The sequence below is a fragment of the Bidens hawaiensis genome, unplaced genomic scaffold, assembly GCF_021521415.1.
Source record: "Bidens hawaiensis isolate Kalapana, Puna unplaced genomic scaffold, B.hawaiensis_p1.1 tig00044982_1, whole genome shotgun sequence".
Taxonomy (NCBI): domain Eukaryota; kingdom Viridiplantae; phylum Streptophyta; class Magnoliopsida; order Asterales; family Asteraceae; genus Bidens; species Bidens hawaiensis.
Window position 1 is genome coordinate 109378 of NW_027505927.1, and position 25440 is coordinate 134817.

Below are 25440 nucleotides of genomic sequence, written 5' to 3' on the forward strand. Positions count from 1 at the left end.
TAAGAAACACGATGGTTATAACGACTGGCGTATGATCATGCTATTATGAGCTTATGTTGGACCTATCTGAATTCGATTCGCAAATGAGCACATAAGCACATAACAAGTATGGTATAAAATTTTTAACACATAAGGTAATAGTTGCAGTTAGAGTATATGTATAAATAAGAGAAAACATGTTGAGGCATATCCCAAAACGTTGAAAACAAGTAAAATAGGGGAATGTGATACTCAATTCAATAGACGAGCAAAGGTGAAATAAAATATTAAGAATGACGATTGTGGATCACACGTTGACGATATAGCTTATAAAGGAAGATGGAATGCGGAGATGCTGAGTAAATTAATGAAATAGATCGGTTTGATGGTTAAATTTAAATTAAATGTTATTATTAATTTACAAATCCTTTTTAAATAAAAATATTTTGTATATAAGTATACATCTTTTAAAGTTACTTGTTAAAATCTATAAGTATAAAAATTTGGCTTTTAAATATATATTAAATCCAAAGTATAATTTATGTGGTATTATACATACATACATATATATGTGTGTGTGTGTGTGACATTTATACGAAGGCTCTTATTAATATGTTTTAACAACACCATTGTAGCGTGTCGGCTTAAGAAAAAGGATTTATTAATTTCATAGTTAATAGAGTTAATTGGAAAAAAAAGTGTATGAGTAATACTGGTGCTCCATAGTTCGTTTTATAGATTACATGATCAAATCCACTAAATACATCGGTCATCTTGAATCACCATCCTTATTTTCATACCTCGCATGTCAAAATCGAACCGTTTGGGGTGTTACCCTACAATTACACAAATTGATTACAATTATTAGCAAACAACAAACGTATTAATAACGATAATCGATCTCTATCAGTTAATTTATCACCAATCACACTATATACAAGTGATTGTTTAAGCAATTAAGTGAGACTAGCAAATTAAAATAAACACCATAACACTCAACATGAGATCATGAGATCATGAGAATCAACATCATGAAGATTGAAGAGAATTATAACACTAATAAACAAAACATAAACATAGCTAAAAGAGAAATAAAGGCAACTGATTTAATGAGTCAACGAGACAAAGATAACCTTAAATGTATTTTAAATACATAAATATTATACAAAACATTTATATACTACAACATAATACGCTGTATTTTTTTATTTTTTTTTTGTGAGCATATTTACGGTTAAGTGCATATATCTATGTGAAATACGAAGAAAAAAAGACGCGTGCCACGTAGGCAATTCCTACTGTAACTAATCTAACCGATACTGACGGAGTTCTCAATTCCTACTGCATACACCGCACATAAGTTGGTTGTGGCTAGTATCTATGAAGAGAAAAATCAAATTCAACATAAATATATAAGTGCAGTTGTCCTACTTTTCTGTTGGTAATTAGTTGGTAACCGACACCATGCCACCAAATCAACAAGATATCAAACAAACAATGCAATAGGCACGTGACATCTTGTGCACTACAAACATCTATAAGACTATTATGATTTGCAAATGCTAGTAAAATCAATATTAATGCGTGTTCATTTTCTTTATTCCATAACATCACCTGTCACTAGATTTTAGTAAATATATAAATAGTTTTGCCACAATTTTTTCTACTGGTAAGTTGGTAACCGGCACCATGCCTCCAATTCAACAAATCAAACAAACAATGCAACAGCTACGTGACATTTATACATGCTGTAGTGCAAATACTAGTAAACAAATCAAATATCAATGCATATTCATTTTTTTTTAATCAATTACCTCACATGTCGCTATATTTTAAAATTAGTGGTTCATCAATATCCTGATTCGTAACAGGCTGATTGCGATATCACTTTGTTAGACTAGGGTCTATAAGTCCATATATGAGTTTCGATAAAGAGTATGACTTTTTGATGGAAATTGGAACTGAGCCTCGCAATCTCAGTAGTTATGTAAACCTAAACGGTGTCCGGAAGGGAAATGGTTCTGTTATATCGTCGGTTAATACTGCTAAGAACAAGGTACTTCAATTTCTATTGTGTATCAATTGTTAGGTGTATTATTATTATTATTATTTATTTTGTTTTATTTTAGTGTGACTTTTGGATGATCTGGTCAAATTATAAAGTTTAATTATGTTTGTTAATTGCTGATGACAAATTAACAACAATTTCCTTGCTAATTTGTTTGGAACATCATAACAAATTAAGTTTAGCATCTCAAGGTCCAATATAGAGCTTAGTTTTGACTTACAATGGTCTGCATATTTTGGGGCTTTGCTAAATTAGATTCTTTTTTTTTTTTTCTGAATCTGCTTCATTATATATAAATAAATTGTAATATGAAATGTTTCTAAATGATGTGTTTATTATGTTTAGTATTTAATTTCTGTGTTTTTGTTTGTTTTTTCAGAATAGTATGGGTTCTGTGGTGATTAGAAAGATGTCATAAACACACACACATTGCATTTCGTATGTAGTTTTTTACAGGTACATTATGTGTTCCTACTACATTAGTTCATACTACTTGACTTTTATCTTGCAAATGGGAGTAATTGAAGAAGAGAAGAGCTATGAGATTCTTGGTAAAACATTTGACGGTGAAGCTAAGGCCATATCAGAGGTAATTTGCTTCTTAACTGATATTTACTTGCTTAGTCATCAATAAGTATTTAAAAATGATTCATAGGAAGAAATGTGCTTTTTTTTGTGTGAGGGCAGCTTGAATATTTTTATTATGAATCTTTTTGTGTTTGTTTGTTTACAGATTCCCTGTAATTAAAGATCAAGAAACAAGTTCGCCAGCCTTTCATCGACCACCCCTGCTCCTTTCCTCCTTCACAGAGAATCTGCTTGGTAAGATTGTGGACTAATTAAGCAATTATTCGTTTGTATTTCAAATGTGTTAACAAGTGGAGTGGATTCTTCCGTCTCCTTCCAAGCTCTACATAGATGATACTGATTTTTTCATCTTTTTACAATTTTGTTATATGCAGTGACAGTTTGTATGGTTAAAAACTTTAAATGTACATAACATTTCGTCGGTTCTTTGCATGCTCATTAACGATTAACTATGCAACTTCAACTTTGGAGAAGCCAATGTTGAACATAAACCCTCATAGCTTGACAAGGGTATCTGATCTTTCTCTTTTTATTATTTATTTTTATTTTTTTACTTATATTAAATTTGAAATTTGAAATATTTGAAATTTTGAGGCGATTGATGTGGGTACTTCAAACAATACCACTAACGACTTAAATCGAATTCATGCATTGTTAGTGCCAATGGTAGACGATTCTTACATCCAATCGATTTAACCTATTCCTACAAAAGTTGTTTAGTTTATTTATTTTTTTTACTTGTGGGTTGATTTGATTTTATTGTTACAAATTTATTTTTGGTTGGGTTTACAACAACAGAATGGATCTTCTAAGAGTTGTGATAATGAGAGCAAAGGGGACTCCATATCATGTGTCTTTTTTTCTTTGATTCGTATCAAACGGTTTGGTTTGGCTTAATACGTTTTTGTCCCATCTTTTTCTCTTTTGTAAACTTTATGTTGCTGTTAAGTTATATTATTTGACACTAAAAATTGTGTTGGCTATTGTGTCTCCTATGTTCTGAAGTTTTAGTAATCAAGGCAAGTTTATTAATATGGAAGTAGGGAAATAAACCATATTAAACACAAGCCTACTCATGGCATTATTGATAAGAGATCAGCTGCCCTGCTATACTCAAAGAAAGTAAGTTGTACTAGAAATTTTATTATTCAGTTTTATAAATGAATGTATAAAAGGTTAAATACATGTGTCGACTTTATTGTATCCATGATTGGAGGCCTAATTGTTCGCTCATTTGTGTTCTTAATATAAACAAATTTTATCTTTTTGGACCAAATCAATTTTTATTCGTATATCTTAGTTATTCGGGCAACACATATTTTAAGTAGACATGAGAGTTGTTTTTGGGATTTTGCTTCTTATACTTATGTTAAGAGTAAAGAGGCGTAACAAAGTTTTTGCATTGGTAAATGATTCATATTCAAAAAAACTACTATTTTTGCATTGGTCAACATTCTCCCTCTCATTTCTTGCCTATAATGTAATACACAACGTTTGTGAATTATAATTGTAATTTAGTATGTTTTTAGTTTAACCTGATACATGACTTTATTTGTTATTATTTCATTATAGAGCTATGAATTATAAAAATTAAAATGTTCAACCCGTGTAGTACACGGGTACCTAACTGTCACACCCCCAATCTAGGCCTAAGAGTATGAACCATAGTTGGTATCGTATTTGTAAATATATCAGAGTTACGGGTTTAAGCGGAAGACTTTATAAAAACAAAGGATCGATAATATAAATATTTACATTACAAAATACGAGACGAAAGTCTCGATTTGTTTTACTTGTTTATAAGATTACAAAAACCACCATGTTTTAATATTTACATAAAAGTTATCCGAGCCATCGGATACTTGAGCTTCTTCGTCCTTCAAGCTCTACTCATGATTACCTGCAAAATGTAAATAAAATACGTCAGCAACGAATGCTGGTGAATATGCTGACGCAAAAACATTTACTTTACTTAATTACCCCTCGAGACTACATAAGCCTCAGCCCATCTTGGCTTAGGAATAATCAAGTTAAACAATCATCATAAACTTGAGTCTCTACACTAGGTCACCTCAGCGAAACACCGCAGCGTTTATGACATAACTTAGGTACTACAAATATACACATGGCCATTCCCCACTTGGACGTAACTTAGGTCCGGCCCATCGTGGCTGGAGGTCGTGACCAAGCGTGGTGCGATGTGCCCACCGCGTTCCACATATGAAAGGATCCAGACAAACGTATACCATAGCCTGAGGGCTGACTTATACTCTTATTTATAATGTTTTTAGAGACACGTAGCCTCATGTAAAGTTTTACACATAACACATTTGTTTGTTTGAAATCAAGTTTATAAAAGAGGGGCATATTCACCTTTTCAATGGAATGCATGTCCTAAACCTGTAACGGAGTTTGGATTAACGGAGTTAACCTGAAATTGACGAGTGTCAATTTCAGGTTTAGGACATGCATTCGCTAAACATCATTGTTTTAAAAACTGCTTTTAATTTATGTCTTGACAACTTGTGTTTTTAAGTCGTCCTGTGTGGCGCACTGTTTTGGTTTACGATTTACGCTTTCGCATTTTTACTTAAGACTTGATGTCTTGGTTGTTTGAAAACTTTATTTTTGGTGTTTGATTATAACTAATGATTCCGATCTTGTTAGTTCACACTCTCTGACGGTAACACTCCGTTAGTGGATTTTGAGGGTGTGACAGATTGGTATCAAAGCCACTCTTGTGTCGTTCGGGATGTTGGGACACGCCTCATCGAGGACGATGAGTCAAAAGGGGGATTGTCTGTAACACCCTTGGCAAACACAACATTGTCCCACTCTTAGGCTATCCCACATCGGCCGTGGACAAGAGAGATCACTGGTTCATAAGTAATGTCCTGCCTCTTCAATCACCAACGCGTTTTGGGCAACCAAAAACAAATCCGTGAGCTCTTCGTGGGCAGAGCGGACAATATTGGTGGTGCGAGGGGCCGGATGTTACAGTTGGTATCAGAGCCATTGGTTATAGCGAACTAGAAATGCATTCATACTAGACTATAACCGCAACGACCCATTAGTTATAATTTTACGCACTGCATATATAAATGTGTATTATATATTTAGTTATTCGTTTTCTTTATCTCTTTACCTCATTCACTCATACGCGCGTAACCCATACACGACTTATCCTGTAAGGATGCCGACGCCATCGTCGTCATCATCCGACCCGATGTCTCACGCCCCTGGAAAGGAACCGCATCTTCCCAACTCATCACCACCCCCGAGTAGTCCCGACACTAGCAGCACCCGCACCGAAGAGGTATCGCCCATCTGGAGACGTGTACGAGGACAATGGTCATTGGAGTTGGTATCAAAGCCACTCTTGTGCCGTTCGGGATGTTGGGACACGCCTCATCGAGGACGATGAGTCCAAAGGGGGGTTGTCTGTAACACCCTTGGCAAACACAACATTGTCCCACTCTTAGGCTATCCCACATCGGCCGTGGACAAGAGAGATCACTGGTTCATAAGTAATGTCCTGCATCTTCAATCACCAACGCGTTTTGGGCAACCAAAAACAAATCCGTGAGCTCTTCGTGGGCAGAGCGGACAATATTGGTGGTGCGAGGGGCTGGATGTTACATTTCGCTTTGCCCATCGGTTTGTGGATGATAGGAGGTGCTAAGGTTTAGCTTTGTGCCAAGTGCTTGTTGGAAGCTTTTACAAAAGTGAGACGTAAAACGACTGTCTCGATCGGAAATTATAGATAGCGGTACTCCATGCAAAGCAACGATGTTGTTCACGTATATACGCGCTAATCTATCTATTAAGTACGACTCATTTATAGGTATGAAATGTGCGGGCTTAGTTAGACGATCCACAATCACCCATATAGCATTATGTTGTCAAGTCGTTTTTGGGAGTTTGGTAATGAAATCCATGGTAATCAACTCCCACTTCCATACGGGAAGTTCGGGTTGTTGAAGCAATCTCGAAGGCTTTTGGTGTTCAGCCTTGACTTTTAAACAAGTGAGACATTTCGCAACATGCGAAGCAACATCCTTCTTCATTTCGTTCCACCAATAATTTGCTTTAAGATTTTGGTACATTTTGTCGCTTCCGGGATGCATTGTATATTTGGACTTATGGGCTTTGTTTAAGATCTTCTCACGCAATCCTCCAACGACTGGTACCCAAATCCTATTGCCAAGTCTAAGGATACCATTGTCACCTTTGACTAGCGAGTCAATGGTGCCGTTTTGTTTTTCGTCAGAAATTTGATTTTCGTTAATCGCTTGAGTTTGCGCGGATTTGATTTGGTCGATAAGATCAATTTAAAGTTCTAGCCTTAACGCTCGGACTCTTTTTGGCTTTTCGTGCTCTTTACAACTTAAGGCGTCGGCCACCACGTTGGCTTTACCTTCATGATAGACAATTTCGCAGTCATAATCGTGTAGAGTTTTCATCCAGCGTCGTTGGCGCATATTAAGTTCTTTTTGATCGAATATGTGTTTTAAACTCTTGTGATCGGTGTACATGACAAATCTTACTCCATAGAGATAGTGCCTCCATATCTTAAGTGCAAAGATTATGGCGCCTAACTCTAGATCATGAGTTGTGTAGTTCTTTTCGTGCACCTTGAGTTGTCGAGAGTCGTAAGCTATAACTTTCTTGCGTTGCATCAACACACATCCTAAACCGGAATGTGATGCATCGCAAAAGACCACGAAGTCTTCCATCCCTTCTGGCAAAGCCAGTATAGGAGCTTGGGTAAGCTTTTGTTTAAGTATATCAAACGCCTCTTGTTGCTTTGTTCCCCATTCATATTTGATGTTTTTACGAGTTAGAGAAGTTAAGGGAACAGCGATTCGGGAAAAATTTTCGATGAACCTTCGATAGTAGCCAGCCAAACCCAAGAAACTTCGGATTTCGGTTAGCGAATTTGGAACCTCCCACTTTGAAATGGCTTCAATCTTAGCGGGATCTACTTGAATTCCGTTAACGTTTATTATGTGACCAAGGAATTGCACTTCGGGCAACCAGAACTCGCATTTCGAGAACTTGGCGTACAACTTCTCGGTCCTAAGGATTTCAAGTAAGGTTCGAATGTGAACTTCATGATCATCCTTTGACTTAGAGTAAATAAGTATGTCGTCGATGAAGACGATAACGAATTTATCCAAGTAAGGCTTGCAGATACGGTTCATCATATCCATAAATGCGGCTGGCGCATTAGTGAGTCCGAATGGCAAAACGGTGAACTCATAATGGCCATACCTTGTTCGGAAGGCGGTTTTAGGAATGTCTTCGGATTGAACCTTAAGTTGGTGATAGCCGGAACGAAGATCGATCTTGAAAAAGTAGCTAGCACCTTGCAATTGGTCGAATAGGTCATCTATACGCGGAAGTGGATAACGGTTCTTGATAGTTACTTTGTTGAGAGCTCGGTAGTCGATGCACATCCGCATAGATCCATCTTTCTTCTTGACAAATAGTATTGGCGCTCCCCATGGTGATGAACTAGGTCTTATGAAACGTTTCTCGAAAAGTTCGTCCAATTGCTTCTTTAGTTCTTTCATCTCGGTTGGCGCGAGGTGATATGGAGCCTTGGCGATCGGAGTAGTTCCGGGAATAAGATTGATTCTAAACTCTACTTCACGATCGGGAGGAATGCCGGGGAGTTCTGCGGGAAATACATCGGCATAATCAGAAACAACAGGAACGTCTTTGATTTCTTTGGGTTTAGATTCTTTGGTGACGTATGCCATGAATGCTAAGCATCCTTGATTCAAACATTTGTTTGCTTTTATCATGGAGATTAGGCTAACTTGGCCAGCGTCCCTGTCCCCTTCAATTCGTATAGTACGTTTATCGGGGGCTTGGAGTTCAACAGTCTTGGTATTGCAAAGGATACATGCATGGTTGTCGGATAACCAATCCATACCCAATACTACATCAAAACCAGCAAGAGTCATAGGTAACAATTGAATAGGCAAAACATAACCGGCTAACAAGATTTTTCCGTTTTCTAAAGCTTCGGAGATTTTAACAATGTCACCATTAGCGGTTTCGATGCTTAGAGTTTTATTAAGTTTGATTAAAGGTTCGTTTAATAGACTACAAAATTTATAATCTATAAAACTTAAATTGGCTCCTGAATCAAACAAGACTCTAGCATAGGCGTTGTTAACAAGAAACGTACCGGTTCTTTCTTGGTGTCAAGAACGAAGACTCTTGCATTGCCCTTCTTGGGCTCGTTATTCTGACCGCTACCACCCGCACCACCCGTCGCGGGTTTATTTTTAGGACACTCGAAGCTAAGATGTCCCATCTCCTTGTAGTTATAGCAAGTCATCTTTTTCTTCCAACAGTCGGCCGTGGCGTGGCCGGGTCTGTTACATGATTCACAAACTCGTGAAGCAAAGTTGCATCTACCTCGATGATACTTCTTGCAAATTTTGCATTGAGGGATGCCGAAATTGGAGCTAGACCTTCGTTGGTCAACCCCTTTACCCTTAAAGCGGGTATCTCCACCTTTTCTCGAGTCATATGCTGGTACAACCTTCCTATCTTCCTCCTTATTGCGGATCATTCCGCCCATCAAATATCCTGCTAACTCCATCGCGGAGTCAGCGGTTTGTGGTAAGTGCGATCTTACCATGTCACGAATTTCACGTGGTATTCCCCAAATGTAACGTGTGACTTTGCTGGATTCCGGGGTAACCAACTGGGGCACTAAGCGACAATACTCGTGAAATTTCGTGTTATACTCACGAAGGTTCGTTCCAACAACCTTGTGAGCCAAGAACTTTGTTTGAATTTGATTTGTCTCGTGCATCGGACAGAACTTCGACATCACTAATTCCTTGAACTCATTCCATGTCAGTTTATACATTATTTCCCTTCCTCTACTCATCACTAGCGTGTTCCACCACTTAAGTACTTCGCCTTTGAACATCAGGGCGGAGTATTGTATTTTCTCTTCTTCCGAGCATTTGCTTGTAATTACAATTGTTTCCATCTCTTCGAGCCATCTTACGGTCCCAATGGCTCCTTTGTCACCATAAAATTCCTTCGGCCCGTAATATTTAAAATCTTTGAATGAGCATCCCCCGATTTTCAGTTTCTTAAATTCTTGTCTTACGCCTCCATCAGCATTTGATTCGTGCATGCTTTCGTCCATGCGGGAAGGTCTTGATCGAGGTTTCGAAACAGACTTTCGAGAAGGATTTTCAGAATGAGAATGTTTTGTTTGGGATCTATTTTCAGATGCTTCTCTAACAGCCTTGTCGATCATTTGTTGTATTTGATTCATGTATTTTTCGGGAATCGGATCCTCTCGTTCTTTCTCGGGACCTTTCCCTTTAGCTTCTCGTTTCTCGGCTTCCTTTCGGGAAACGTCACGGTTATCGCTTTGTCTAGACATTATCTTTTAAATCTTTTTATCTTTTATATTCTTTTGATCTGAAATTTAACACATTTCTTTTCTTATTATACAAGTTTTATTTATTTCACCTTCATATACATATCATAAATGATATGTATTTTAATTTACAACATACTTTATATATCGTTTAAAACGATATATAAGATCCTATCCTTATTACATATGGTACATATCATATATCATACAAACTATTTTATGCACATAAACTCTTTCTTCTGATGCCATCCTCTTCTCAATCTTTTATAAACTTCCTCACAACTTTAGTGAGCTTGTTGCATTTGCGAAGAAGTTTGTCTCCCATTTTCTTTTTCTTCTTTCCATCAGCATCAATCTTCTTCCTCAACTCATCAGTTTCTTGTAAGGCTCGATCCAAATGCTCCTTCTGGGACTGCGGTATGTCGGTAGGATACCCATATCTTGGAGGTGGGTCGCGGTAACCCATCATCACAATGTCGTAGTGGTTCTTGGGATCTGGGTATGGTGATGCAGTCACATCGGAGGGATAATTAAAAAATACATCAGCTGCTTCATTTTGCTCGTGAATTTCATTGGCCTGTTCCTCAATGGATGGAATCTCGCCTTGATATGGTGGGAAACTTGTTGACGCCTTTCCCTTGAGTTCATGGAGGAATTGCATGTACAGGTCCACAGATCCATAGCTTGGGGTTGAGTGTTGCTCCTCCATTGGTGTGGTTACTTCATTTGGATTGTCCGGATACTCCTCTTCAGGGTCGGTTTCCTCGTTTGGTTCCTCTTCGGTCATTTCTGGATCAGTTTCTTCTTCTGGTTCCTTCTCTAGCTTTTCTTCAGTCATTGTCGGCATATGGATCTTCTCATAAGGCATAATTACCCTCATCTTGGGCTTGTGAGACGGCTCTCCTTTGTTGATGTGAGATTTGGCAGTATCCATTGTTGAAGTGTCGGTATGCCACCTTCGCTGGTCGGAGTGGCATTTCATCCATTAGGAAGGAGAATTGGGTTCCTCTTTTACTTGTTTGTTGGCAAGAAAATAGTATGACGGATGCGGATTTGGCGGCACATATGTTGGATCTGAGTAATGTAGTGGGGTCTCCATCGGTTGATATGTTGGTACCTCTAATGAGTGATACATTGGCAGACTTGTCGGGTGATAACTCGAGTGTCTTGGCGGTTGGTACACTTGATGTGGAGTGTTGTCCAAATGGTAGATAGGACTTGGTTCCATATTGGGATGTTGGTTAGGTCCTTCATTGAAATTGAAAAAAAATGACTCGAAATAATCCTTGCTCATAATGTCCTTGGGGAATTTATAATACTTCCTTGCTCTTCTTGCTTCATTATCACAATACTTCATTAATTCTTTATACGACATCTTTTTGGGTGGTTTAGAATGTAGAGAGGGAAAGAAAGGGTTACCAACTAATCTTATCCCTATTCAAATAAACAAATAAATATTTCCTATGCTTGAATCGAAGCTTGGGTATTGTTTTATGATACCCAATTCGCAAAGATCGATGGCTCTGATACCAACGTGTCACACCCCCAATCTAGGCCTAAGAGCATGAACCATAGTTGGTATCGTATTTGTAAATATATCAGAGTTACGGGTTTAAGCGGAAGACTTTATAAAAACAAAGGATCGATAATATAAATATTTACATTACAAAATACGAGACGAAGTTGTTAGGACCTGAGTTGCTATGCGGACACTTAACACAAGACTGAAATCAAGCTAGAGTGGTTTATGAATCAGTCATCAAGGATCTTAGCCAAACGGTGACCGGCTACGTAAGCACTTTGGGCGCAGGTTTCTCGATCGGACTTGACGAATTGTCATAAAGACATCACTCTGCTCTCTCTCTCTCTCTATATATATATATATATAAAATTGGATTCTAAAATAAGATTCAATGAATTAGAAGCATTCGCAGTTTTCAGTTCGTTTGTCATAATCTTTTCTCCTCATCGCTAGCCTTGAGATTCAATGGGGGAGTTCGTCGATATTGAGTCGACTATAAACTATTAATCTTGCCTGGAACCGTCGTTGTGTATGGGAAAGAGGGCTTCTACCTATGCTTGGTTGGGAAAAGGATGAATGGTCCCAAAAGGGACGGGAAAAAGCCACTAGAAAGGTCATCCACCAAGTATCAAAGGCGTTGGTTAATCCTCTTTATCAGTGACTCTGAGTACAAGATTTCCGGGATCAAGAAACTAGCAAACAAATATGCTCGGCTGGATTCTTTTCTCGTATGCCCGGAAATTCATTTCGGTACAACTCCGCTTGCTGCAAAGCCTTTCTTTCTCGTCCAAACACTCCAGATCTGCACTTCCCTTTACTCCATAGGGTCGAAGCCTTATTAAGTTAAGAATTAAGAAGGGCTTTTTTTATAGAGAGAGAGTCAGGGGCAATCTATATTGCTTACCACAGCTCTAATCCCGACTTAAAGTCCTTTATGGATTTTTGATCTTAGGTGCATTTTCCTCAGGAATCTTATTGTTTGGGTACGACCGGACAACTACCGATATCTATTAATATATTTTCTTAGAATGTTGTTGTTAAATATATATCTATCTATATCGTAAACTATCGGATCGAGTATTACTTAGATGTGAAACTTGCGGACCTCATTGGTTGTGATATTGATCTTACGGGGGGAACGAAATCAAAGAATATATAGACTGACTTGTAGAGACCCTCTATGTAGTTGTCTATCTAGGGTGATCGATCTACATCTTTCCCCATAGCCCTGGGGTTGTGTCTCGATCTCCTATGTGCGAAATCTAAGGGACTTGTTCCTATGGAGATTCCCCTTGGTCTAATTCCACACCTTATGACGAAAGGGGAGTCGGCGTGGCGTAAAGTGAAGATTGGGGGAAGTAGAGAAAAATTACCTTCTGGGGTATTCCGAAGATGTAACCTAGGCAACAAAAAAGGGGCCCGATACTTCAACTAGAGGAGCACCTGGTCTGTCATTATACCTCGAGAAGTATAAATAATTACAATCCCCATCCCACCTAAAATTTGAAGAGTTCGTTGATAGTTAGAATAGATTCGTAGACCAGGTCGACTGATCCGTTTTCAATTTTGAAAAGTTCTGTTAGGTTATTAGTAGCAATCGGCGACCTTTTTTTCTTTTACTTCATAGAGCTTTTCGTCTCCTTGATAGCTGGAAGTTCTCCAAAAGTATGAAAAGCTGGAGGACTTTGTGCCATCCATTCCGGTGTGGTTGGATTCTGTTCAACAGCCCAAGGACTTGGAGCGCATCTTTTGTTGTTTCCACTGCTTGAAGTAATTGTTACGACCACGAAGACACGACAAATCCCAACTACAGATATATAAGAGCCAGAACTGCTAAGGGCATTCCATCCAGCGTAAGCATCTGGATTTTTTTGTAGTAGTTGTGACCAACAGCCATCAACTGTCGGCTCGTTGGTAAGGTGAGAGCTTCAAGCCCGATTTCTGGTGGCGCACTCCCCACACAAGCACCGCCCGACGAAGGGGGGACGGGTAAAGCTACAGGCCCAAAAACTTCGACCCTTCTTTCTAAAGGGGGGTGCCCAGGGCACCTCATCTTGTCATTTCGTCCTTGCTCATTCCCGTTAGGCCGAAGTCTTTGGCCTTTCCTTCTCCGCGCACGCTCACGCTTCGTTGACCTATCGCGTGGTAAAGAGAAAAAAGTACGAAAGAATAGTAAATGGAGCACACCGCAGAAAGATTCTAAATATGAGAAATCCCCCTTTTTTTCGATATAATAAGTATACTCTGAATCCATTCTCTCTCAGAGGATTCAATCTTATTGGTCCTACATTACGTAATTTTTTTCTCTTTGCTTTTGCTGACTACACTCGGATAGCGAGCAGGCCTGGGCCGGCCCGGAATGGGAATTAGACTTCATTCACTTGATGGGCTTTCGCCTGAACAAGGTGGCGTGACCCATGCCTAGTTCCTTTCCGGGTCAGGACTATATATATATATATATATATATATAACAATAATTGCGACGGATCAACCAGTCCTAATGCTTCTACACCTTCAACAAAAGGAGATTGGGGCTATTCTCCCAACTAAGTGATACGCTACCTAAATGTCAACCATTATTTAATATATCTCGTTTTAATAGCTCGACTATAGAGGGAGGAACTAATGGTAACAAGCCAGACCAGATGATCTTCAAAGACATCCTTCACCGATCGATTAGATTAGAGAGGTCGTTCAGTGTAAGACCTGAGGTAGACGAACGGTTCACTGTCAGTGGTTCCATACGTCAATCCCATCCTGAAGGAGCTAATGAAAGACTGAATTCAATATTCAAATGGGCTCTTCCTCTTCGATTCAAGCAAGTCGACCATAAGGTGAATCGATGACCTGACTGAAGCCATTCCTAGCAACCATTGCTTTTGAAATAGTTTGTCTTTACTTTACCAGCTTCTCTAAGATATCAATCACTAAACTAAACAAAGTAGCAAAAATCATAAGAGAAGAAAAGTTCACAGAAGGTTGAGAAGTAGTACGCCCGGTTCACCAGGTTCTACCACTGTAGGGCCAAATCATAGTCAAAAGAAGAGTTTGATCCTGGCTCAGAAGGAACGCTAGCTATATGCTTAACACATGCAAGTCGAACGTTGTTTTCGGACCAGACTGCATAAGACTGCTGGAATAGAAAATGAGAAGGGATTCACGGGCAGTGAAGGCAACCAAGGGAGAGGAATCATTCTATTCAATTCCGAAGCCTAGCGTCTCCTATAAGACTCTATCACCTTCATTCTTTTGTTGAGGTTCTGGCACTTCTTCCTCCGGCCCTCTATTTACATAGCGAAGAAAGGTAAGTAGAGAGTTAGTTCAGAAGTCGTCCATGGGAATGGGACTGAATCCCTTAAAAAATTAAAGTTCATACGAAGGAAACCTAACTCAACAGACTGGAGATCCCTAGAATTGAGTTCAATAGGAAAACCTAACTGTATGAATTAGTGCGGTCACTGTGGGGGGGGGGGGGGGGATAACCCTACAATTTAAGAGGGAGTTTACTACATAGCTAGGTAACCTTCCTAGTCCATTACTAAAGTGACAAGTGCGAGGCTAAACATATGGCTTTTAATGATTCGACCAAGGTATTCATATATGGTGAATCACCTATGTGAGAGAGAAGTGGGGTCGCTTCGAAGAGTGTTGTTAGGTACAATACTTAATAGCTCTTGCAGAACCAGGCTCATGTTCATGACCAAAAGGAACATAACTATGAGGACTTGACTTTGTCAGGGAGAGTCTTGTGTGAAGTGTATTGTCGGATTTGTTTTACTTGTTTATAAGATTACAAAAACCACCATGTTTTAATATTTACATAAAAGTTATCCGAGCCATCGGATACTTGAGCTTCTTCGTCCTTCAAGCTCTACTCATGATTACCTGCAAAATGTAAATAAAATATGTCAGCAACGAATGCTGGTGAATATGCTGACGCAAAAACATTTACTTTACTTAATTACCCCTCGAGACTACATAAGCATCGGCCCATCTTGGCTTAGGAATAATCAAGTTAAACAATCATCATAAACTTGAGTCTCTGCACTAGGTCACCTCAGCGAAACACCGCAACGTTTATGACATAACTTAGGTACTACAAATATACACATGGACATTCCCCACTCGGACGTAACTTAGGTCCGGCCCATCGTGGCTGGAGGTCGTGACCAAGCGTGGTGCGATGTGCCCACCGCGTTCCACATATGAAAGGATCCAGACAAACGTAGCCTCATGTAAAGTTTTACACATAACACATTTGTTTGTTTGAAATCAAGTTTATAAAAGAGGGGCGTATTCACCTTTTCAATGGGATCGGTTTCCAACACCGTCCGTTAATCTTCCTTCGTTATCTCGCACCTATAGTACGAGTATAACATTCATTAGTCCGATACACGATCCGGCTTAAGACCTTTAGTCTTATTTATCTCGATGAACCTTTAGTTCATTATTTCATTTTACTTTAAAACCTTAGTTAAAAAGTAATCTTTATAAACCTTTAGTTTATTTATAAAACCCGACGTTTCTTCTTCTTCTTTAAGAAACGTATTATTTTCTTTTATTATTTAAGTATATTCATAATACTTAAATAATATATTTCATAATAAAGAATAATCTTATATATAAATATATATTTATTTATATATATATATATATTATCTTTTCTTTTCTTTATTTTCTTTGTTATATCTTTCTTTGATTATTGAGAATAACTTCGACTTAGGGTATTAAGCCCTTTCAATATTTTATTATTATTTTGGTTGGGCATTATGCCTACCATTGTCGGCTTGATAAACCCTAGTCACTTGGGCAGCACTTCGTCGCCGCTTAATCAACATTCTTTCCTTGCAAAATCTTTTCTCCTTACTTGGCACGCTTTTCGAGACACCAACACTCTTGGCACGCACTTCGAGGAAATCACCGGGTCGTCGGGGCAGCACTTCCTTCTTGTTCGGGATGTCGGGAGTGGCACGGAAATCGAGGTAACTAGCACGGAAAACGAGGTTTCGGGGTACGTTTAACGAGAGGGATCGTTGGCACATAACTCGAGGTAGTGAGAGAGTAATATGTGAGTTTTGGAGTGAGATGGACTGAATTCGCAACCCTCCTATTTATAGTGATTTTTGGACCCATCGCGCTACGCGATGGGTCACTTGGCAGGCCTATCGCGTAGCGCGATATAAGCCTGCTGTGTCAGACCATAGACCTGCCACGTGTTGACACGTGGCAGGCGCCGCCACACATGTCAACACGTGGTGACACGTGGCAGCAGGCGCTGCCACCGTGTGCCACGTGGCACACGTGTCACGCTATGTCAGACACTCCATCGCGATACGTGATGGTGTTCTTTCTTGACCCTATCGCGTAGCGCGATGGGTCAAGAAAACAAAAATTTCAGTTTAATCCCTAAAGTTTGGAAATTGGCTGAATTGGTCCCTTGACTTTTGAAAATGGACATTACGTGATGTTGCACTAACCTAGTGCTCTAGTAAAGTAAGATATTATGTGAAACATGTCACGCTTCTATGCCTCCTCACTATTTTTTGTCACCTAAAGCGTCTACCCCATTTTATATATTTGCAAATCCGTTGTTTTTTTCAAATTATGCGTTTGACTTTTCAACTTTACGTTTACAGTTCCTTTCTTTCTATTCGTCAACGTCGCCTCAGAATCAAGCATTCATAGAAAACCGAAATTGTAATTTGTAAAATTTTCATCATTAATTAACTTTATATCTTAAGAAACAACATTTTTTTAAAATCTTATATTTTTTGGTAAAGAATATTTACAACATTTTTTTTATAATTTTCTACATAAATCTTGCAATAACTCGAATGACTCATTATGATGTAAACTAATCAAAGATAATATTTCGGAAAATTAAACAATGTTTTCCGTGGATAAATTTTACTCGTCTATTAACAGTAAGTTTGACAATGTTGACATTTTTTATCCCTGTATCGATATAAATTTTATTCAAAACATATGTAAAATATAATATATTTTCAATAACAAAGGAGTGTTCTAGAATACCGTTGAGACATTCTTATTTCTACATACGTTTTGATATATATTTTATATAAAACCGAGTTACCACAAAGCACAAAAAATATATACTGATTCTATATAAAAATAAACAAAGTAACGTTATAATTTTATTAATTTTTACCACTTTAACATTTAAAAAAAAAACATAATCGTATATTTTGTTAGCTTCATTAGTTTAGTTCGTGAATATTCCGTTGACAACATAATCATTTTGGAAAGGAAGTAAACTTATGAAACTTTAATGATACAGATAATAATAAAAGAAAATGACAAAATGGTAAGTGATAAGAGACATAAACTTGTTATTTTTATCCAAAGATTTACATATTGAGTGCATCTATAAAAAAAAAGAAGAAAGAAAGCCGCTCACGTACATGTTAATTTAACATATAAAAACGTACGCGAATCACGTTCAAGTCAAAACACAAAACGCTCAGCCTAAAAAACAAAAACGCTCATACGCTCAAGAAAACCCATTTACACTTATGTCAAAATTTGGTTTAAATGAAAATCTAGATCTGTTTATTTAGATGAATTGATTATTAATTATATATAGATTAATGATTTCGATATAATTTTTTGTGATTTCATTGATTGATTTCATGAAAACGCTTAAGGAAAAACCAGTCACACAATATCCAGATGTGTTTGTTTAGATGAATTGATGATTAATTTGATCAATTTTAAAGTTTAATTGATCCATTGCTAAACCAATTGCTTAAAACAAATGGGATGCATTGCTTTTTTTTCCAACGAGTTGCTGGACACTCATGTCGACAACGGTGACGGTGACGAGGGAGTGTTGATGACAGGCGAGTGGTGGTCAGTGGCGTTGGAGATGGCATTGACAATAGCTAGGTAGAGGAAGAGCTATTTATAGGGTTTAGTGTGTTTTGAAATCAAATGGTGGAAAGAGTTGTGTACGTTAATATACGATAAGGATTTTTATATTTTATCCTTTATCAAGAAGTAATAGGAAAAAAAGTTGTTTCATGTAACCTTGGTTCAATTCATGTTGCCGCTATTTAATTTTGATCATACTAGATAATGCCAGAAGACTAGACGGATATATGACGTTCACCGGTTAAATCAGAAGAAGTCGAGTGTGTCAGAGAAAAATATTATTACGTGTTAGATTTTAAAATAAACTGTTTAGACTTTTTATTTTTCTTTGCGTGCATCCATTTAAATGCGGCTGCTAAGCTGTCGTAACTTCCCATGTTTCGTGGATACTATTTAGCCACGTGTCCTGATCCCATTAAAGGTACCATGTGTGTCTCCTAATCAACGATCATCGACCACAAGACTACAAAAACCGTCAGATCCAGACGATCCAACGACTGTACAATCTTTGGACTTTGCCACGTGGTCCCAGTCTTTTAAACTCGTGGTAGGACAGATTCACACGTTGCAAGTAGTGGGCCCCACTGAGAACACTTAAAATTTTAAATACTAAACACTGGGAAAAAAAATTTATGCTGGTCAAACATCCCCTCATGGTTTATAGTAAATACAAAATACCCCCATATTCTTTGTATCAATTTGCATTTAAAGTTTTAAACTGACTGGTGATATAAGATGTATTTATGCTAATATAAAACCCGAGTCAAATATATGTTTATGGTTTTAGAGAAATTAAAAATTGGTTTATGCTAAACACAGTAGTGTTTTTACACAATATGTTTTTTAAAGTCTATTAAAAGGTCACTTTTCCCGATTAGCATATCAAAACTATAATATAGATCTCGTAAAATGTACATGAACTGGAATATGATATAAGATAATACGAACATGACATGTTTAACCTGATTTTTTTTAATATTACTACTCTTAAATTGCAATTTATATCCATAAACATATAACAAATTTGCTTTTAAACAATAATCCAACGCTCATTTCTCTTTTAATTTTTAAGCTTTGACATTAAACAATCAACACAAATTCAAATTATGCTTTTAACAAATTATGAAGTTAAAACAAATCAACTATTGACCCCCTACTTAAATCTGGTAAATTTTGCTAAACCAAAAAATGACCTGAGTACATTTCTGTTGAACCCAAAGTCGCATATGAAAATTTTACATCCTAATGATGATTAAAGAAAGCTTAATCACACAATACTAAAACCTACTTTTTGAAAGGAAAAAAGAAAAGCTAATTTAATATTTACATTAGATAAAACTCTGAATGAATCATAAAATAGAGTGTTGGTCATGATGGTTTGAGATGCTATACCGGTGTGATTAGTATGTTCTTTCAATTATTAATAATAAAAATATTAAAAAACAATAAATCTTGAAATAACTTAACGTGTTAATAGTTTATTATTATTGACTTTACGTACCAATTTTAATACGTGTTTTGTTGGGAAATTACAAATAAAAGGGAACAAACATGAGTCGTCTCCTCGAATGATTAAATTCCGCCAGATAATTAAACATACAATCTGTTGCGATAACGGCTAATTAAAGAAAAACATGAAACATGAGGGTTTATGCATGTACGACATGCTTTTTATCCGACGTTAATTAAATAAAACACGATTCATTAGCCAAAGTAAATACGTAACTGTTTCGACATGTATTTTATAACTCTCGATGGAGCCACATGATTGGCATTTGTTCTAAGTTTCGTCAACCATATGAAAGTACAAGGTCCTGAAAACAAAAACTGAAACATGTTTTTCAACTGTTCAACAAGTGGGCGATTAGTTGAAGGTCAGCCACACAAAACAACACACAGACCAACGAAACTCCTAAACTCCACACACCCACCACTATTTTTCTCTCTGTGTGCATTCACAAGGAACAGTAACAACAAAAACTCTACACATTCATCTCTGGGAAGAAGGTACGGAAGCCTTACACTATCACAAAGTCTAGAGAAAGCTGGACTGAAGAAGAACACGATAAGTTCCTTGAAGCACTTCAATTGTTAGTAATTTATTATTTGCTTTTATACATACATACATACATACATATATATATATATGTCAGTCAACACTTAGTTAATATTTCTTGCAGGTTTGATCGTGACTGGAAGAAAATCGAAGACTTTGTTGGTTCAAAGACAGTAATTCAGGTAAACACATATATATATTTCTTGTACTTTAACAAATCCTAGTTTTAAATATTAGATAGGATCTGCTGTCCCATATTAATAACTCACTGTAAGGTTTTTACTTTTTAGTTATGTTAAGAGAATAAATTTCGTTATAGAATAAAACTAGTCTACACAAATATTACAAAATTTAAGCAATGGTTCCCTTAAAATAGATTTCGCCAGATGGAAAATATTTTGTGCCGGCATTCGTGTCTGCAGGTTGTAAGGTAGCGGTTCGAATTGACTAAGTCATTCACCCCCAATTTTGCACCCTTGCGCGCGACGATCGGTGTTGGAGTAAAATACAAATACAAGCATATGGCTATTAGTTATATACTCAATCAAGGTTTGTTTATCCACCTATGTGTGACACGTTAATATCTTATATTCACCTTAGCTCCGTTTTGGATACTTCTTAGCTTGTTGCAAAGCTCCTTTAGTGGAATTCGCCCTTTTCTCTAAATATTTCCAACAAATTATTTAATGCATTGCTTTTACTCTATGTTTTTTTGGTTGGAATGCCGCTTGCTGTATGTAATTTGGTCTCTGGTGGGTTCACCATTTTAAATTTGTTTATTAGTAATAATTCAATAAAGGGCGTCGATTGACTCTTTTAACTGCATTTGAGATTAACAAACTAATGAAATTTTTTTTAATTTTTTATTGAAGGGGGTAATTCTATTTGCAGATACGAAGTCACGCGCAGAAATGCTTTCTGAAGGTACAAAAAAATGGATCGATCGCACATGTTCCGCCACCTCGTCCTAAACGCAAGGCTACACATCCTTATCCACAAAAAGCACCCAAAAATGGTTGTATATATAATATACTCCAAAGTAGTTAAATTTTTATGTTTGTGTTTATAATTTATATAAAACATTTCGTTTTTGCAGCTGTATTACCACTTCAAACATCCATGTGTTACCCTTCTTCAGTGAGTGTACTCGCACCCGGATATTCTCCATGGGATGACACTTCCCAGCTTATAAGTCCGTCTGGTGGAATTATCGCATCACAAGATGAATATGATCTACACGGGATTGAAGGCATGTTTGAAAATTGAAATCCATCGTATCTCAGATATATATTGTTTATTGTTATGCAGTTATGCGTATGATATAATATTTCTTAAGACATTTAATATTAAATCACATTCGATTTCTCAGCTGATGCTGGATCAAGAGGTGCGGTAAAGATTGATAACACCATAGGGAGCTCGAGTAGAGAAATCCCTTGTTCTGAACTGTCAAAACAAGTGGAACAAGGTTCTGTTCTTCATGGTATTTGTAATCCATATATGCATACATACGTTACTTAATTCTGTAGTTACCATATTTAATACTGTTATTGAATACGTATTCTCAGGCATACCCGATTTCTCTGAAGTTTATAGCTTCATTGGAAGTGTTTTTGATCCAGAAAGTAAAGGGCATGTGCAGAAGTTAAAGGAGATGGATCCTATAAACTTTGAAACAGTGAGTCAACTCGGGTTTATTAATCTCGATCGCATTATTGTTTGCTATATTAACGCATTAATATGACCGTGCAGGTCTTGTTACTAATGAGAAATCTCACATTTAACTTGTCAAGTCCCGACTTTGAGCCAATGGTATTATGTTGTTTTCATGAACCTTTCATTTTTGATATTTTATCTTGTATGTAGTGGAGTGAGGTGTCTTTAAAAATTATTAGAGCTTCCATCGTAACATATGCATGAATTATGGTAAATATTAGTGGTATTGTTAGTGTTGACCTCTAGATGATGTTGGTGGTGCAGAGAAAGGCCTTGTCATCTTATATCGATTCCAAAACTTTAGGAATATCAGCGGGGAGTGTTTGCCAACTGAAGAGGTAGGTCCCAGCAGAGCCCAGTTGGACCCGCAAGACTCACCTTGAAGAGGGACGTCTGCGCAACGACCAACTGCTTCCGCAGGACCCACCATGCTCAGAGAAGACCTTACGCACAGTACGCCAGCTATACCCGCAGGGAAAGCCTCCCAATGGTGAAGTACCCCGCTTGTTCCCGCAGTTGCGGATACAAGCCATCAGGGAAGGCTACCCGCACTGATAGCAAGGCTACACGCACAAGGCACTAACTCTTGCTACTTCAGTAGTCACCTGAAGGAATGAGCAAGGCGGGAATACTCCCGCCCAAATGAGCCAGTCCGTATGCTTCTGGAAGATCTTTTGTACTATACCTACCAAGGTATGGGCAAAACAGACGATCTGACCAGAACAGCCCATGAACCAATCACAGGGTGACAGCTCACCGACAACAGTACGAGGAGGAGCACCCTCTAGTACTGTTTCACTATTAGCCGCTGCCTACTCACCAACCCTTACTATGGGACGTGCGCAGCCTACAGTTGGTGGAACAGTGCATAGCCGGCAGTAAAGGAACAGTATACAGCCGACCTTGTCACTGTCGGCCGCAGCCTATCCACCAACCAGCATGGCTTATGCGTAGCCCACTGTTGGTAGAACAGGAATACTATTCAGCCGGCTGTACCTTCTAGGAAACCTACCTTCGGCTATAAATACTCCAACACCTTGGAATGGTAAGGACATCATCGGATATCTCATTATCTTATTTTCTCTAGCAATCTCTTAATATACACTTATATTCAGAGCAATCTAGTCTGATTCTCACGCCGGAGGGTGGTCACAAGGAGGAACCCCCCCTTCTCAGTGACGAGCTTACGGTGTCTGTTTTGCAGGTCACCTGAAGAACAACCTTCTTTGTTGGACCTCATCCTCGTGGGAAACATTACTTAACCCCCAGATTATCCGTAATCTGCCCGGGGTCACTTAGTGTTTCTTCACCAACAATCAGAGCAATGAGATTATTGTGTTGGAACTATAGGGGCGCCCTCGTAATTATTATGTAGTATGTATTTCCCTTTGATCAATTCCTCCCCATTTAGCTATATATAATTGTTCATTATCATTATAATATATCTTTGGCTTTTTATGCAATTAAACATTCTGTTCTGGACCATTTTCTCCCGTGACACGAAGTTTTTGTTTATCAGAACTATAAATGAGAAGCGTGTGATAGTTCTCATGAAAAGCTCTAATGCTCCATGCATGGTGGTAACCGGATAAAGGGAGTTTGGAACATGCGCGAGAATATGAAGATCATATATATATATAAAAAAAGGTCCCGTTGGATATTGAAACCGAATACCAACATGAAGATGGTCATATGGTATGGAGTTGAAGCTGGATACCGAGTAAATTCTTGAAGATCTTCTTGTGATTTTTTTTCCTTTTTATGTTATTTGCTAGTATATTGTAAGGGTGGTGTCACTAAAAGTAAAATAGGGAAAGTAATAATGCCTAACAAAGTGTTGCAGAACAAATTTTGGTATATGTATCATTGCTTGGAACTATAACAGTGATGTGTTTGGTCTATTGCTTTTATTCAATACTTGCTGGTTGACGTTAGGATCTTCAAATGATAGTTAAAAGAAGAGTCAAGAGTGCACATAAAAGTGTCTTTTACTTTTATAGAAAATATATGATATTATTCACAGATATGATAATACATTCATATATTTTAATTATATTATTTACCAGTAACAGAGTTGATCCATCAACTGGCTGAAGCCTGAAGGCTTTCATGCTCTCTGAACTTGATGGGTCAAAGTCGGGTTAAGGCGCTGAGTTCGCGTAACTTGTTTTTAACGGGTCAATTTGTTTTGTGTTTTAGTAAGTTAAAAGATTACTTTCAGTTTTCAGTTTAAAGCTCTTTCATTTCATCTTCTTTAAGCTGATATAGACAAAATATAGGCCATTTTATATTAAGTGGTTATGGACTGAAACCATTGCAGAGTATGAGACTTGTCCTATATTGGTTGTATGGGCAATTGATATGGAGTTTATAAGCCAAATGGTTCCCTCCATTAGACTAGTATTTTGGGTTGAGCTCTTCTATTTGGCTTGTAACATTGGTATCAGAGCCAACCTCGGAGTGGTGGCCTGGAGGAAGCCAGCCGTGACCAACGCGGACGTTGGCCCTTAAGAAGGGTCTCTATTGTTATGGACTAAAATGAGCAACTGATGTGGGGTTTATAAGTCAAATGGGTTACCTCACTCATCAGACTACTCTTTTGGGTCGTGTTATTCTGTTTGATTTGTAACATAAGTTTTTTAAATGCATTTTTAAGCTATATATAAAAGTCAAAAGAAGAGTCTTGATATAGTTATTAATAATTTTATATCACAAACCTTGTGTTGTTCAGTTTGTATTCTTGATTAGGGTTGCAAATGAACCAAACGTTCGACGAACCGTTTTTGAAATTTTAGACGGGAAGTTCGTTTAATACAAATTTAAGCAAACTTATTAACTCAAACAAAAATACATAATGAGTATAATGTCATAACTTATTCGTAAAATTAGCATACGGTGTAAAGGTAAATTTTTTTAAATCTTCAAATTCAAATACAAATAAGCATTGTTGACTTTGACTATTGACCGTAACTCTTCTTGACTTGACTATTGACTAATAACTCTTGTTGACTTGCCTAGTCAATCCTATTAGCCAGACTGAACCGTTGACACTAATCATTCTCGGTTAATCAAATCAAACAAAACATTGTTTGTTATGTTTGTTCATTTATTATATAACGAATGAACAATGAATTTAGTTGTTCGTGAACCGTTTGCTAGCCAATAAAAGCTTAATAGACGAACGTGAGCAATGCCTTATT

At 37.5% G+C, this 25440-nt stretch overlaps 1 long non-coding RNA gene and 1 pseudogene across 2 annotated transcripts; both read left to right on the forward strand.

Moving 5' to 3' along the window:
* The first annotated feature begins 18352 nt into the window (after positions 1-18352).
* On the forward strand, positions 18353-22582 carry LOC143615985 (protein REVEILLE 8-like; annotated as a pseudogene). The gene is made up of 9 exons (XR_013150579.1): positions 18353-18483; positions 20431-20558; positions 20649-20706; positions 21416-21539; positions 21621-21773; positions 21894-22007; positions 22093-22202; positions 22277-22336; positions 22505-22582. The product of XR_013150579.1 is annotated as a protein REVEILLE 8-like (transcript).
* Positions 22583-23549: 967 nt separating this feature from the next.
* On the forward strand, positions 23550-24063 carry LOC143615970 (uncharacterized). The gene is made up of 2 exons (XR_013150574.1): positions 23550-23614; positions 23760-24063. It is a non-coding gene; the product is annotated as an uncharacterized LOC143615970 (long non-coding RNA).
* The last annotated feature ends 1377 nt before the right edge of the window (positions 24064-25440 follow it).